Source organism: Phyllobates terribilis, unplaced genomic scaffold (assembly GCF_046119375.1).
Source record: "Phyllobates terribilis strain yellow unplaced genomic scaffold, ASM4611937v1 Scaffold_1__5_contigs__length_1240528914, whole genome shotgun sequence".
NCBI classification, from domain to species: domain Eukaryota; kingdom Metazoa; phylum Chordata; class Amphibia; order Anura; family Dendrobatidae; genus Phyllobates; species Phyllobates terribilis.
Genome location: NW_027362761.1, coordinates 309953774 through 309970995, shown reverse-complemented (window position 1 = coordinate 309970995; position 17222 = coordinate 309953774).

Here is a 17222-nt window from a genome sequence, read left to right as displayed (position 1 = left end):
GACAGTCTCAAAGGCCCCGAAGCAAGGGAAAGCTTAGTGTTTAGGGGGGAATGTCGGGGTAAAAGAGAATATATATTTTTGTAACTTTTATACTTTTGTAACTTTTATACGCTTTTTTGCTAATGTACTAACCACCATTTTGTGTCTTATAACAATAAGCTTTCCTTGCTACGTATTACTTAAATCGAAACTTAAACTAAGACAGTTCCAGTGTTGCCAAGACTTATTTCAGAGAAACGAAACAAGATTATAAGCTGACGGCTGCAATATCTGCCCAGAGACTGAGATAAGGAGATGTGGACCAATCAGGAGTGGCCAGACACTGGACTTTCATGGCTTATCCCGCTCCGGACAACCCCTATCCCCTCCCCATTATGTAGTGTATTTAGGTTTGTGTATGTAGGAATAAACACAGAACATTGCTGAGAGCGTTGTCTGTAGTAGTCTTTTGACCGTGCTCTGAGTTTGAACCAGCTTGTTGTCTGACTCATTCTTTGAATGGTTGACCCATGCTCATAGCCTTAATTTGGAGTGACTGGAGGACGAGTGGAATGTCGCTACGACCCTCACATTTTGGAGGAGGGCACAGATGTCAGACATCCATGCCCACTAGTGATGATCGAGCATGCTCGTTGCTCGAGATTTACGAGCATGCTCGGGTGAGCACCTATTACCTTCAGCGTGCTCAGGGGGTTAAGTTTTCGTCGCTCCGTGAACATGATTTGCGACTGTTTGACAGCTTTAATACATGTGAGGAATGCTGGAAAAACAGGCATTCTTCACATGTATTAAAGCTGTCAAACAGTCGCAAATCATGTTCACGGAGCGACGAAAACTTAACCCCCTGAGCACACTGAAGATAATAGGTGCTCGCCCAAGCATGCTCGTAAATCTCGAGCAACGAGTATGCTCGATCATCACTAATGCCCATTCATCAGCTCTTATGTGCGGAGGCTGACCTGAATGCCGACGGACATGTTGAAGCTGGTACTCAACAACTGTTCTCTGCTGCTGAAAATCATTCCAAACATCTGCAACATTGATTTCCAACACGTAGTCACATCGCACACCAGTTGGTAAGCTGGAAGCTGCAAACGCTGCTGAAGCCCTGCCAGGGAGGCGGAAGCTGCTGCTGACTTTCTGAAATGGGCCCACACGCGGCGTACTTTCGCAAGCAGCTCTGGCAGATACGTGTAGATTTTGAGAAACTGCAGAAACCTCTAAGTTGAGCCATGGCATGGTACATGAATGTCACGCTGTCTCGGCGTTCAGGAGGTCAGGAGCCTATGCTGACCCTACACTGAGGCCCTGCCTAATCCCTCTACCTGGAGGTACTGTTGATGGTACAGAGGTCCAGGTCGCCAGCGTAAACCTACCTCCTGAGAATCCCTGAACCTCAGTAATCTAGTCCTGAGAAGGACCCCGATCACAACAATTGGGGACAGGACCGTATATGCCAAACACAGTACAAGACGAACGAGACAGTACAAGGGGCAAACCAAAACCACCTTGCATACAAAAAACTTACACCACTACAACGGAGGGAACACCAACGGATAAAGGGATAAAGAATAAAGCGAGGAAGGGAAAAAACCACACCAAGTACACTTCGCTCCTACTTCACAATACCACGTATCACTCCGATAGTCTGCATGAAAAGCTTTCACCGACAACCACCCTATCAGAACGGCAGGTATTTGAAGGAGTCCCAATACTGCAGAATTAACTGCAGCTGGGCGAGGCTGGGCCTCGTCTAGCACAGAGAGAGAGAATTAACTCCCTCCCTGCCGAGAAACACCATGCACCAAAAACTCAGCTGCGAGAAGTCAGGCTGTGTAATCGCGACGATCTTCGTGGCGACACACCCGTGACAGTACCCCCCCTTCTACGAGGGGCCTCCGGACCCTCAGGGCCAGGTTTATTCAGGTGAGTCGTGTGGAAGGTCCGAATTAATCGGTCTGCGTTAATATCCGACGCAGGAACCCACATCCTCTCCTCAGGACCATACCCCTTCCAATGAACCAGGTACTGAAGGGACCGGCGATTAAAACGTGAATCGATGACCTTCGATACCTGAAACTCCAAGTTACCATTGACCACCACAGGAGGAGGAGGTAAAGGTGACGGTATCACCGGCGCCACATACCTTTTAAGCAAAGATCTGTGGAACACGTTGTGAATTTTAAAAGTAGGGGAGGTCAAGACGAAATGCCACCGGATTAATTATAGAGCAGATCCTATATGGCCCGATGAACCTGGGACCCAGTTTCCAGGAGGGAACCTTAAGTTTTATATTCTTGGTAGACAACCATACCCGATCGTTCACACTTAGGTCCGGACCAGACACTCTCTTCCTATCAGCCATACGTTTGTATCGGTTCCCCATAGAACTTAGATTATACAGCAACCCTTTCCATATCGAAGCGAGTGATGACAAAAATCGTTCCTCCTCAGGAACCCCCGAAGAGCCCCCCCTACTGAAAGTACAAAACTGGGGGTGAAAACCATATGCCCCAAAAAACGGGGACTTACCAGTGGACTCACTCCGCCTATTATTAAGAGCAAACTCCGCCAGAGGTAAGAAAGAAGCCCAGTCCTCCTGGTTCTCTGACACAAAACACCGGAGATATGTCTCCAAACTCTGGTTCAGACGTTCTGTCTGACCATTGGTCTGAGGATGAAAAGCCGAAGAAAACGATAAATGCATCCCCCGCCGTGTACAAAATGCCCTCCAGAATTTGGACACAAACTGAGACCCCCGATCAGACACCACATCAGAGGGTACACCGTGAAGCTTTACAATCTCCCCAAGGAACACCTGCGCAAGAGTTTTAGCATTAGGAAGAGCAGGAAGAGCGATAAAATGTGCCATCTTGCTGAACCTGTCCACTACAACGAGTATGACCGTTTTACCCGCAGATGGCGGGAGATCCGTAATAAAGTCCATAGACAGATGAGTCCAAGGACGCTCCGGGATCTTCAAAGGTAAGAGAGCCCCAGGCGGACGGGTACGTGGGGTCTTAGAGCGCGCACAAACCCCACAGGACGCAACAAAAGTTCCCACCTCCCTATGTAAATTAGGCCACCAAAACCGATGCGAAAGGAGATCCACAGTTGCTTTACTCCCTGGGTGTCCTGCCAAAGCTGAGTTATGGTGTGCCTCGATCACCTTTTGTCGCAACTGATCTGGAACAAACAGTCTCCCAGGAGGTCCAACAGGGGCGTCCTCCTGAGCCTCCAATACTTCCTCCTCAAGCTCAGAGAATACTGCCGACACCACCACCCCCTCCTGAAGGATAGGAACTGGGTCATCCGTATTCCCGGCCCCAGGGAAACTACGAGATAAGGCATCCGCCTTTACATTTTTTGATCCAGGACGATATGTGACGACAAAATTAAACCTGGTAAAAAACAATGACCACCTAGCTTGTCTGGGATTCAGACGTTTTGCGGACTCCAGATATAGCAGGTTCTTATGATCGGTGATAACGGTGACCAGATGGATAGCCCCCTCCAAAAAATGGCGCCACTCCTCAAAGGCTAACTTAATGGCCAAGAGTTCCCTATTGCCGACATCGTAATTCCTCTCAGCGGACGACAATTTTTTAGAGAAAAAAGCGCACGGACGCCATTTACCAGGAGACGAACCTTGTGATAATACTGCCCCTACCCCTACCTCAGAAGCGTCTACCTCTACAATGAAAGGCTGTGACGCATCAGGTTGAATGAGTATGGGTGCCGAGGCAAAACATTTTTTCAAGGAGGAGAAAGATTGACAAGCCTTGTCAGACCACCTAGAAAAATCCGTCCCTTTTTTTGTCATGTCTGTGAGAGGTTTAACCATGGACGAGAAATTACGAATGAATTTCCGGTAATAATTAGCAAACCCCAGAAAACGTTGTAGTGCCTTAAGATTCTCTGGCAGATCCCACTCAAGAACTGCTCGCACTTTCCCAGGGTCCATACGAAAACCAGACGCTAACACCAGGAAGCCTAGAAACTGGAGTTCCTGAACGGCGAACACACACTTTTCCCACTTGGCGTACAGTTTATTATCCCGCAAGATCTGTAACACCTGCCTAACATGCTCCTGATGAGACACAAGATCAGACGAGTAAATTAAGATGTCATCCAGATAAATAACAACAAACTGACCCACCAGGCAGCGAAAAATGTCATTAACAAAGTGTTGGAACACCGCCGGGACATTAGTCAGACCAAATGGCATGACAAGGTTCTCATAATGTCCCTCCGGAGTGTTAAAAGCCGTCTTCCACTCATCCCCCTCCTTCATCCTAATCAGATTGTACGCCCACCTGAGATCCAATTTAGAGAACCATTTGGCGCCCACGATCTGATTGAAGAGATCGGGGATAAGTGGGAGCGGATACGGATCTCGGACCGTAATCCGATTAAGTTCACGGAAATCCAGGCAAGGGCGTAGGCCACCATCTTTCTTCTTCACAAAGAAGAACCCCGCGGCCACCGGGGAAGATGAAGGTCTAATATGCCCCTTAGCCAGACTCTCTAAAATATAATCCTTCATGGCCTGCCTCTCCGGACCAGACAAATTATACAACCTAGATTTAGGTAACTTGACCCCAGGAAGCAGTTTTACCGAACAGTCATACACGCGATGAGGAGGTAGTTCCTGACACCCTCTTTCCGAGAACACATCCTCAAAGTCAGACAGAAATGGGGGTAAGACCCTAGGAGCGACTGTACCGATGACCGTATTCATGCAGTTTTTTTTACAGAATTCACTCCATTGGCTTATCTCTCTAGATTGCCAATTAATAACCGGGTTATGCTTAGTTAACCAAGGAAGGCCCAACACAATAGGAGTGGGAAGACCATCCAACACGTAACAAGACAACAGTTCTTTATGTATCGCCCCCACCTGAAGATTTATGTTATGCACCGCTTGCGAAAAACTTCCCTGACCGAGAGGCCTGGCGTCGATCGAGAATATGGGGATGGGTTTAGCCAACACACTCAATCGCATACCTTGAACCCGAGCAAACCGAGCGTCCACCAGATTAGCCCTGGCCCCACTATCCAGAAGAACAGATAACCTCTCAGTTCTCGTACCCACCACCACCTCCGCCGGTACAAGAAACTGAGACGAACCTAGGGACGAAATACCTACTCCCAGATTGCCGTCCACCACACAACCTGGGATCAATAGTTTTCCGACGACTCTTTGCTCTGCGAAGGACGGGAAGGACACCCCCCAATAAAATGTCCCTTTCTCCCGCAGAAGAAACACCTTCCTGTCTTGTGGCGCACCGCCGGTCCCCTCCCCCGAAAGGATGTCCCTCCTAACTGCATAGGCTCCTCTTGACTGACCAGGGGAACCTCCATATAAGGGACCCTTGTAGAAGGTGGAGTCATCACAGGGGGTGGAGTTATCCCGCAGCTCTCCCGAAGCCGTCTGTCAATGCGAATAGCAAGGGCCATAGCGGCTTCCAGCGACGCGGGAGAGTCATACTGTGCCAACATATCCTTTAATTTGTCAGATAAACCTTGACAAAACTGGCTCCGAAGAGCCGGGTCATTCCACTGGGTGTCCGTGGCCCACCTACGGAACTCTGAACAGAATTCCTCCGCTGGACGATCTCCCTGCTGGATCCTACGTAACTTAGATTCAGCAAGGGAGATCCGGTCCGGGTCATCATATACAAGACCCAGAGCAGAGAAAAACCCATCCACTGTCCGGAGAGCCGGAGAGCCCGGGGGAAGAGAGAACGCCCAAGATTGGGGGTCCCCTTGAAGGAGCGAGATGACTATTCCCACCCTTTGTTCTTCACTCCCCGATGACCGAGGCCGCAGCCGAAAGTACAACTTACATGCCTCCCGGAAAACAAAAAACTTGTCCCGCCCCCCCGTGAACCTGTCAGGGAGAGCTACTTTGGGTTCTGATCCGGCTTGCTCCAGGGGATACAAAACCTTGGACTTAACGTCCGCCAGCTCCAAGGACAAACTCTGCAACTGCCGAGCTATATTGGCTACTGGATCCATGGTGGCTGGAGAGAATCTTTTAGTGGGTCGGTGAAAATGTCACGCTGTCTCGGCGTTCATGAGGTCAGGAGCCTATGCTGACCCTACACTGAGGCCCTGCCTAATCCCTCTACCTGGAGGTACTGTTGATGGTACAGAGGTCCAGGCCGCCAGCGTAAACCTACCTCCTGAGAATCCCTGAACCTCAGTAATCTAGTCCTGAGAAGGACCCCGATCACAACAATTGGGGACAGGACCGTATATGCCAAACACAGTACAAGACGAACGAGACAGTACAAGGGGCAAACCAAAAACCACCTTGCATACAAAAAACTTACACCACTACAACGGAGGGAACACCAACGGGTAAGGGGATAAAGAATAAAGCGAGGAAGGGAAAAAACCACACCGAGTACACTTCGCTCCTACTTCACAATACCACGTATCACTCCGATAGTCTGCATGAAAAGCTTTCACCGACAACCACCCTATCAGAATGGCAGAATTAACTGCAGCTGGGTGAGGCTGGGCCTCGTCTAGCACAGAGAGAGAGAATTAACTCCCTCCCTGCCGAAAAACACCAAGCACCAAAAACTCAGCTGCGAGAAGTCAGGCTGTGTAATCGCGACGATCTTCGTGGCGACACACCCGTGACAATGTGTGAGCTTGCCTAGCTTCAGAGCCGACACCAGGTTCTCTGATACAGCTTTCTACAACTCTGCAACGGTGTGCGGTTTGTCGCCTAAGCATACAGTCCAGCTTATTGTTATTGGCACACACGAAGTTTAAGTAAATCTGGAATATGTCCTGAAAAATGAATCAAGTGATGGAGATGGAGGCTGAAGAGGAGGAGGAGGAGGTGATGCAGGAGCTGTAGAATGTAGGGATAACCCTGATTGACCAAGGGCCCGCAATCCTCTGCGTCGGGAAGACAAGTTCCATCCCAGGGTCCCACTGGGTCCTGACTTCCACAATATTAACCCAGTTGAATGCGTCAGTAAGATGAACCGTCCCTGGCCACATTCACTTGTCCATGGGTATGGGTAATGTTCTGGGACTTGCGCTTGTGGAAGGTGGAGACGATACTGGGAGAAATAGTGGCGACTGGGGACCGAGTATGGACACCTGGTCGCCGCCACCATGAGGCTTTGGAAAGCTTCCGCCTCCACGAGCCTAAAAGGCAACATTTCAAGTGCAAGCAAGCAGTCCAGAAATGTGGCAGTTTAGTATTGCGGCCTGTGGGTGGGTGGTTGGCTGCATACTTGCGTTTGCATTCCAAGTAACACAAAGCTAAGGAGATGGATGATCCAATCATCATGAATAATTTGATCATTGTCTAGGAAACTGAGCACAATATTAACCCAGTGACATGTGTCTGTGAGATGTGCCGTCCCTGGTCACATTCACTTGTCCACGTGTTTGTGGTTAGGCGGTCCTTCCCACTTAAGTGCGCTGGGGAGGGCACGGGTAATGTTCTGGGACCCATGCTTGTGGAAGGTGCAGACGATACCGGGTGAAATAGTGGGGGCTGGGGACCAAGTATGGACACCCAGCCGCCACCATGAGGTTTGGGAAAGCTTCCGCCTCCACAAGCCTAAAAGGCAACTGAATGCTGCAAAGGGACAAGGACGTGGACGGTGATGGTTGCAAGTCTGTAATGACAGGTGCCGGGCGTGCACCATGGACAGGGGACTGGCGTGCACGCACAACAGCAGAAGAGGCAGTTGTGTCACCCGCAGACACTGTTTCTGGACCTTGGTGTTCGGCCCAGCTAGTCAAGTGCTTTGCTGTCATGTGCCTGAGCATGCTGGTGGTGGTCAGGCTGGCAGATATGGTGCTCTTGCTGATGCTGGCCTGACAGATGTTGCAAGTGGCCTTTTTGGGGTTATCTAAACAGTCTTTAAAAAAGAACCAGACTCGGGAAGACCTAACAGCTGTACTGGCAACTTCCGTCATGTTGGTGTTCGGGGGAGCAGCTGACTGCCTTGTGTCTGTGGCCACCACACTGCTTGTTCCTGCCTGTTGTGGTGCTATGCCTCCCTCCCCCTGTGTGCTGCTGTCCTCGCTCTGCATGTCCCCTTGCCAGGTTGGGTCATTGACTTCATCATCCACCGCTTCGTCTTCCACTTCTGCACCCTGGTCATCCTCATGCCTTTCTATCCATTGTGTCTCATCATTATCCACCTCTTGCGACAGTAATTGCACTTTCCCACTGTCACCTTCGGGTGACCATGGCTGCTTAAATCGCTACATGTGATCTTCTGATGCCCTGCTCGAAGCTGGCCGGTTGAGAGGCCTGAATCTATTGATGGAAAAGTGAACAGCTCTTGGGGTAACCCTGGACTCTAATCTCTCCTTCAAACCACATATCCAAGCTCTTTCCACTTCCGAGAGGAACGAGCGAGAGGCCAGAAACTATAAATGGAAAGATGAACAAAACAGCTCTTCAGAGTGTCCAAGTGTGAGATCAGTTGTCTCAGGGCTCTTGGAATGGTGGGAAGAAGGAGGATCAGGGTGAGAAAGATGCCAACTCCAAGTAAAAAAAATCTCCCAGATCCACGCATCCCTCAACCACGAATCTACAAAAATACTAGTGCACGCACTCTTAATCTCCCTTTTCGACGATTGCAACCTCCTGCTCTGTGGCCTCCCTTCTAACACTCTGACATTCCTCCAATCTATCCTAAACTCTGTTGTCTGACTAATCCACCTATCCCCTCGCTATTCACTGGCCTCTCCTCTCTGTCAATCCCCTCACTGGCTCCCCATTACCCAGAGACTCCAGTTCAAAACCCTAACCTTGGAATGCAAAGCTATCCACAACCTGTCTCCTCCATACATCTTTGACCTAGTCTCCCAATACTTACTTGCACGCAACCTCCGATCCTCACAAGATCTCCTTCTCTACTCCCCTCTTATCTCCTCTTCCCACAATCACATACAAGATTTCTCCCATGCATCCCCCCTTCTCTGGAACTCTCTACACCACCATTTCTGACTCTCGCCTACTGTTGAAACCGTTAAAAGGAAGGTGAAGACCCACCTCTTGCGACATGCGTACAACCTGCAGTAACCCTCGTTTCACCATACCGCTGCAAGACCAGCTCTATCCTCACCTACTGTATCCTCACCCATGCCTTGTAGACTAAGCCCTCACGGGCAGGGTCCTCTCCTCTTCTGTACCAGTCGCTGTCACATTTTTGTTCAAGATTATTGTAATTGTTTTTGCGATGTATACCCCTTTTTCACATGTAAAGCGCCATGGAATAAATGGCGATAAAGTAATAATAATAATGTAATTGTAACGGGTCTGGGAGGCGGAACCTCTGAGCAACTATACAAGGGGGCGGTCCTTGTAAGGAAGCGGGTGGCTCCCAGGTAAGACAGGCAGGTAGTCACGGCAAGTGACAGGGACAGTCTCTGGGTAGAAGGGCAGGTAGTCACGGCAAGTGACAGGGACAGTCTCTGGGTAGAGGGGCAGGTAGTCACAGCAAGTGACAGGGACAGTCTCTGGGTAGACTAGCAGACAGGTAGCAGGTGGACGCTCCCAGGTGAGCGGGCAAGAGTCTCTGCACGGGCAGGTGGTCACAGCAAGTGACGGCAGAGCCTCCAGGTAGGCTAGCAGGCAGGTAGCAGGTGAGCGGGCAAGAGTCTCTGGACTGGCAGGTGGTCACGGCAAGTGACGGCAGAGCCTCCAGGTAGGCTAGCAGGCAGGAAGCAGGTGAGCGCTCCCAGGTGAGCGGGCAAGAGTCTCTGGACTGGCAGGTGGTCACGGCAAGTGACGGCTGAGCCTCCAGGTAGGCTAGCAGGCAGGTAGCAGGTGAGCGCTTCCAGGTGAGCGGGCAAGAGTCTCTGGACTGGCAGGTGGTCACGGCAAGTGACGGCAGAGCCTCCAGGTAGGCTAGCAGGCAGGTAGCAGGTGAGCGCTCCCAGGTGAGCGGGCAAGAGTCTCTGGACTGGCAGGTGGTCACGGCAAGTGACGGCAGAGCCTCCAGGTAGGCTAGCAGGCAGGTAGCAGGTGAGCGCTCCCAGGTGAGCGGGTAGGCTGTTCCATAGACAGACTGACAGGTGTCGGAAGGCAGACCGTCGGACCGCAGGCTTGCAAGCAGGTAAGCGGATATCAGGCAGGTATCAAGCAGGAATCTGGCAGGTGACTGGCAGGTAACTGGTAACGGGACCTGAGGGCTGAAGCAGAGTGAAGGCTTTGCAACAACATTGCTCGGGCACCTCCATTTTGGAGGAGGTGCCTTATATATGGTGAAGTCATCCGGCCATTGGCCGGGGACTCCTTAGGACGGCGCGCGCGGCCCCTTTAAGAGAGGGGGAGCGCGCACGCGCGCCCTAAGCACGGTGGCCGGGAAGCAGCGCGCGCTGCCAGCAGAGCGGGAGGAGGACGCCGGGCACGGAGCGGAGAGGTGAGGGGAACAGCGTCCCTGCCTAGCAGGAGGCAGGGACGCCGACGCACAGTACCCCCCCCCTTTAGGCCCCCCCTTTTTTAGGCCAGACAAATTTATCAAGGATGAGAGGGGCATGGATGTTCTCCCGGGGCTCCCACGTTCTCTCCTCAGGACCAAACCCCTTCCAATCTACCAGAAAAAAGGTTTTTCCTCTTACCCTTTTGGTGGACAGAATGTTCTCTACCTCAAACTCGTTTTCAGCAGAAACCGGAGCAGGAGGCGTACCTGTAGACTTGGAAAAAGAGTGAAGTACCACGGGTTTGAGGAGAGATACATGGAAGGAGTTAGGGATCCGCAAGTTGGCCGGGAGTTTCAATTTATAGGCCACTGGGTTGATTTGTTTGATAACTTCTAGTGGGCCGATGAACCGAGGCCCTAACTTGTAGGAAGGAATCTTGAGCCGGACATACTTGGACGAGAGCCAGACTTTATCTCCAGGATGGAATTGTGGAGGATCCAGGCGTTTTTTGTCAGCGTGTTTTTTCATCCGCTCGGAAGACTGAAGGAGTGCGGATCGGGTACTCTCCCAAATGAAGGAAAATTTGCTAACGAGAGATTCCGCAGCCGGATTGTCCACCGAGGTGGAGACAGGAAATGGGATCCGAGGATGCTGACCGAAGACTACAAAAAGCGGGGATTTGGAGGAAGATTCGCTCTCGTGATTATTGTAAGAGAATTCGGCCCATGGCAGGAGATCCACCCAGTCTGAATGGTGGGCATTAACGAAGTGCCGGAGGTAACTGGTCAGGATCTGATTGATCTGCTCCACTTGACCATTGGACTGTGGGTGGTATGCGGAGAAGTCCAGGGTGACGTCTAGCAGCTTACATGTGTCTCTCCAGAAGCGTGAGGTGAACTGAACCTCACGATCCGACACGATGTGGAGGGGCAGGCCATGGAGACGGAAGATGTGGCGGATAAAGTCTTTTGCCAGCTCGGGTGCAGACGGGAGGCCTGGCAGGGGAATGAAATGAGCCATTTTGGAAAAGCGGTCAGCGACCACCCAAATGACCGTACAACCGGCAGAGACAGGGAGATCTGTTATGAAGTCCATAGCTATATGCTGCCAGGGGGCAGCAGGTACTGGAAGAGGAAGGAGGCGACCGGCTGGCAGGTGTCTCGGAACCTTGTTGCGGGCGCAGGACACACAGGCAGAAACAAAGTCTATTACGTCCTTGTGCAGGGTAGGCCACCAGTAGTGCCGGGTGATAAGCTGGAGGGTCTTTTTCTGACCGGCGTGGCCAGCAAGCTTAGACGAGTGACCCAGTGTAGGATCTTCTCCCGATCAGGTACCGTTACGAACGTCTTACCGGGAGGGAGACGATTTAGACTCACGGGGGCCACCTGCATTACTCTGGCGGGATCGATGATGTGTTTAGGTTCCTCCTCAAGATCAGACACCAGGAAGGATCGGGACAAGGCGTCAGCTTTGATGTTTTTGTCAGCCGGGCGAAAATGAAGAACAAAATCAAAGCAAGCAAAAAACAAGGACCACCGGGCTTGGCGCGGGTTAAGTCTCTGGGCACTCTGGAGATAAGCCAAGTTCTTGTGGTCCGTGTAAATTATTACCGGGTGAAGAGCCCCCTCGAGCAGGTAACGCCACTCCTCCAATGCCAGCTTAATGGCCAATAACTCTCGGTCTCCTATAGAATAGTTGCGCTCGGAAGAGGAGAAGAGTTTGGAGAAGAAGCCGCAAGTTACCATTCTCCCGGAAGACGATTTTTGGGTAAGTACCGCTCCGGCTCCAGAGGAGGAGGCGTCAACTTCGAGGAAGAATTGCTTGTTGCCGTCCGGGCGATGCAGCACCGGGGCGGAAGAGAAAGCCTGTTTTAAGGAAAGAAAGGCTTCCTCAGCTTCGGGCGGCCATTCTCTGGGATTAGTGCCCTTACGGGTGAGCGCAGAGATTGGGGCAGTCCGGGAAGAGAAGTGCGGTATGAAGAGGCGGTAGTAGTTGGCGAAGCCCAGGAACCGCTGAATAGCCTTCAACCCCTCTGGTCGAGGCCACTTCTCGATGGCAGACAGTTTCTCAGGATCCATTCGTAGGCCGGTCTGAGAAATTATGTAGCCCAAAAACGGAAGCGAGGACTGCTCAAAGAGGCACTTCTCATATTTAGCGTAGAGGTGGTTCTGCCTGAGCCTGAGCAGAACCTGACAAACATCCCTCCGGTGTGTGGGGAGATCCGGAGAGAAGACCAAGATGTCATCCAGGTACACCACTACGCAGGAGTAGAGAAGGTCCCGGAAGATGTCATTGACCAACTCTTGAAAGACGGCGGGAGCGTTACAGAGACCGAAGGGCATTACCAAGTATTCATAGTGGCCGTCCCGGGTGTTGAACGCCGTCTTCCATTCATCCCCCTGACGGATACGGACCAGGTTATACGCCCCACGGAGGTCCAGCTTGGTGAAGATTCTAGCCCCCCTCAGACGGTCAAATAATTCCGGAATGAGCGGAAGGGGGTATTTATTCTTCACCGTGATCTGGTTAAGGCCTCTATAGTCTATACAGGGACGGAGTGAGTCGTCCTTCTTTTTGACGAAGAAGAAGCCTGCTCCCGCCGGGGAAGTAGATTTCCGGATGAATCCCCGGGCCAGATTCTCCTCAATATATTCTGACATGGATCGGGTCTCAGCAGCGGACAAAGGGTAAATGCGCCCACGGGGAGGAGTAGCGCCGGGCATCAGGTCGATCGGGCAGTCGTATGGTCTATGAGGGGGTAATGTCTCTGCCTCCTTTTTATTAAAGACGTCCGCATACGACCAATAAGGAGCCGGAAGACCAGGTAGATTGGCTGGAGTAGGAGCAGGACGGACAGGATGGACGGGAGCTAAACAAGTCTTATGGCAGTCCTGTCCCCAGCGAAGGACTTCTCCGGTCTGCCAATCAATCACGGGTGCATGTCTCTGAAGCCAAGGTAGGCCTAGTAAGAGGGCGTGAGAGAGTCCAGGCAGAATATGAAAGAAGATGCTCTCAGAGTGCAGCATTCCCACCTGCAGGGTTATGGATTCGGTGATGAGTTGGATGGGATGTGGTAAGAGGCCCCCATCCACGGCAGTGACAGATAAGGGTACAGCTAGAGGTTTGGTGGGAATGCGGTATTTCTCTACCAGAGACTGAGAAATGAGATTTCCGGCAGCTCCAGAGTCAAGTTGGGCTAGTTCAAAATAACGGTTCTCCCCGCAGATGATAGAGACCGACAGCAACAGAGATGGAGAGGGTTTACTCTTGTCTAGGACGACCTCTCTGAGCGATCCTAGACACAGGCGTTTCCCGACCTCTCCGGGCAGGAACGGATCCGGTGCTCCTTACTGCCACAGTAGAAGCAGTTCCTCTCGGCACGGCGTAACTCTTGACGGGTTTTGACCATCTTGGTCTGGTCGACCTGCATAGGCTCGGGTGAGTGCGCCTGGGGAGTAGCGGGAGAAGTGACAGGTTTCTGAAAGGTAGAGGCTAGACGCGGAAACCTCCTCTCACGGGTGACCTCTTTGGCGCGTTCCTGGAACCGGATGTCAATCCGGGTGGCAAGAGTTATTAAGTTGTCGAGAGTGGTAGGTATGTCCCGACCGGCAAGTTCATCTTTAATACGGCCGGACAGACCCTCCCAAAAGACAGACACCAGGGCGTCGTTATCCCAGGCCAGCTCCAAAGCAAGGGTATGGAACCGTATGGCATATTGGCCCACGGTGAGATTTCCTTGATGGAGGCGTTGCAGAGATGATGCGGATGAGGTCTTCCGTCCGGGTTCGTCGAAGACCTTCCGGAAAGCCGTGAGAAAGGCTGGCAGGTTGGACACCAGGGGGTCTCCTCTCTCCCATAGAGGATTTAGCCAAGCCAGTGCCTCCCCTGTGAGATGGGACATGATGAAGGCTACTTTGGCCCGGTCGGAGATAAACTGGTGGGACAGGAGTTCAAAGTGCAGGGTGCACTGGTTTATGAAGCCCCGAGCTTGAGCGGGGTCGCCTCCGAAGCGAGGAGGTGCAGAAAGCCGGGGTCCGGGACAGGATGCCATGGTATTGGTGGGCAGCGGCGCTGCCGGGCTGCGAGTCATGACACTAGCGGTGGTTGCTGGTGGAGCAGTCAGAGTGTCCAGGCGAGAGTTGACATTCCGCAGGTGGCTCAGGATGGACTCCTGTTGGGACCTCTGACGGGACAGTTCATGACATAGGTCCGAGAGCGAGGGAGCTTGGGTGCCACCGGGTTCCATGGCCCGAGCAAACTGTAACGGGTCTGGGAGGCCGAACCTCTGAGCAACTATACAAGGGGGCGGTCCTTGTAAGGAAGCGGGTGGCTCCCAGGGAAGACGGGCAGGTAGTCACGGCAAGTGACAGGGACAGTCTCTGGGTAGAAGGGCAGGTAGTCACGGCAAGTGACAGGGACAGTCTCTGGGTAGAGGGGCAGGTAGTCACAGCAAGTGACAGGGACAGTCTCTGGGTAGACTAGCAGACAGGTAGCAGGTGGACGCTCCCAGGTTAGCGGGCAAGAGTCTCTGGACGGGCAGGTGGTCACAGCAAGTGACGGCAGAGCCTCCAGGTAGGCTAGCAGGCAGGTAGCAGGTGAGCGCTCCCAGGTGAGTGGGTAAGAGTCTCTGGACTGGCAGGTGGTCACGGCAAGTGACGGCAGAGCCTCCAGGTAGGCTAGCAGGCAGGAAGCAGGTGAGCGCTCCCAGGTGAGCGGGCAAGAGTCTCTTGACTGGCAGGTGGTCACGGCAAGTGACGGCTGAGCCTCCAGGTAGGCTAGTAGGCAGGTAGCAGGTGAGCGCTCCCAGGTGAGCGGGCAAGAGTCTCTGGACTGGCAGGTGGTCACGGCAAGTGACGGCAGAGCCTCCAGGTAGGCTAGCAGGCAGGCAGCAGGTGAGCGCTCCCAGGTGAGCGGGCAAGAGTCTCTGGACTGGCAGGTGGTCACGGCAAGTGACAGCAGAGCCTCCAGGTAGGCTAGCAGGCAGGTAGCAGGTGAGCGCTCCCAGGTGAGCGGGCAGGCTGGTCCATAGACAGACTGACAGGTGTCGGAAGGCAGATCGTCGGACCGAAGGCTTGCAAGCAGGTAAGCGGATATCAGGCAGGTATCAAGCAGGAATCTGGCAGGTGACTGGCAGGTAACTGGTAACGGGACCTGAGGGCTGAAGCAGAGTGAAGGTTTTGCAACAACATTGCTCGGGCGCCTCTATTTTGGAGGAGGTGCCTTATATATGGTGAAGTCCTCCGGCCATTGGCCGGGGACTCCTTAGGACGGCGCGCGCGGCCCCTTTAAGAGAGGGGGAGCGCGCGCCCTAAGCACAGTGGCCGGGAAGCAGCGCGCGCTGCCAGCAGAGCGGGAGGAGGACGCCGGGCACGGAGCGGAGAGGTGAGGGGAACAGCGTCCCTGCCTAGCAGGAGGCAGGGACGCCGACGCTACAGTAATCCAGACTCGCATCTACTGAGACTGGACCACGTGGAACACAGGGTGGTGATGGTGACAAACTGACTGGAAACTTTAACTGCTATCCAACCAATAACCTTTTCACTCTGCTCTGGCTTCAATAGTGGTGTTCCATGGCCCCCTAGAAGTTGGGGCAAGAAGGTAGTTCGACATGATGTGGGTGTTTGTTATGCTCCCTCAGCAGGCACAGTTTCATCTTGCCCACAGCCTCTGCGTGCACTATCGCCATCACCATAACGTCCACTTTCCCGTCCCTTGACACACAACTTGCCCATTTTAAATGGAGTTTAAGATTTGTCACGTTGCCAAAAATGTCTATTATTACCGCAGTAATATAGGATCACGTCTGATGAGATGACCACAGTTTTAGGCAGTGACCTGGGAGTCAGAGATGCTTCCAGGGGTCTTCCCCATGCTGTTACCATGTCACACACCACATGGCCAGATAAGGTTGTAAAATGTTAAAATGACATTTCCCGGTGAATGCATTTGTCTTGGTTGAAAGCAATGCAAAAGTGCAAAAACGCATCAAAAACACTACGTGTGAACATAGCCCAAGGTGTGGAGGAGCATTTTTGTTTTTGGCTATTTATTCTGCCTTATAAGTCATTACCCTAGAAAGGATGTTCCTTAACAGATTTCCCAGGAAAATCCATTTGGTTTAATTTTTGTATGTTTTACTGTGAGTCCGTAAAAGTGGCGTAATACTCTGACAACATTGTTAACAGCAGTGACCTGGGAGTCAAAAATGCTTCCAGAGGTCTTCCCCATGCTGTTCTCATGTCATTTGAGCACTGTTCCCATCTATTTGGGCAATTTTTTGGCTCTCTGCTGACCTGGGGGAGCCGCCGGAAAAATGCTTGAGTTTCCCATAGAGTTACATTGGGCTCGTTACTCGGACCGAGCACTCGAGCATTCCAATTTGCTCGACCCGAGCAACGAGTACCCGAGCATTTTAGTGCTCGCTCATCACTAGCTAACAAACTGAGTAATATGTTAGCTGGGAAACTGAAACAAAGGGAATCACTGAATTCAGTTTTTGAAATAAAAGTCTCTGACAACACTACCTCACACCCAGATAGAATATACTCTTCATTTCATAAATTTTATCAACAGCTATATTTAAGCCCCAAACCACCACCATCAGATCTCTTCAATTCCTTTTTGCAGAACTCCTAAATTCCCAAAATAAACACTTTAACAGCTCAACAACTTTAATCTGCTATCACAGAGGAAAAAATTACCTCAACAATTAAACATCTTAAAGGGAACAAAGCTCCAGGACCAGATGTTCTCAGTGCTATACATTACAAAAAAATATCATGAGACCCTACTTCCCCACATTAAAA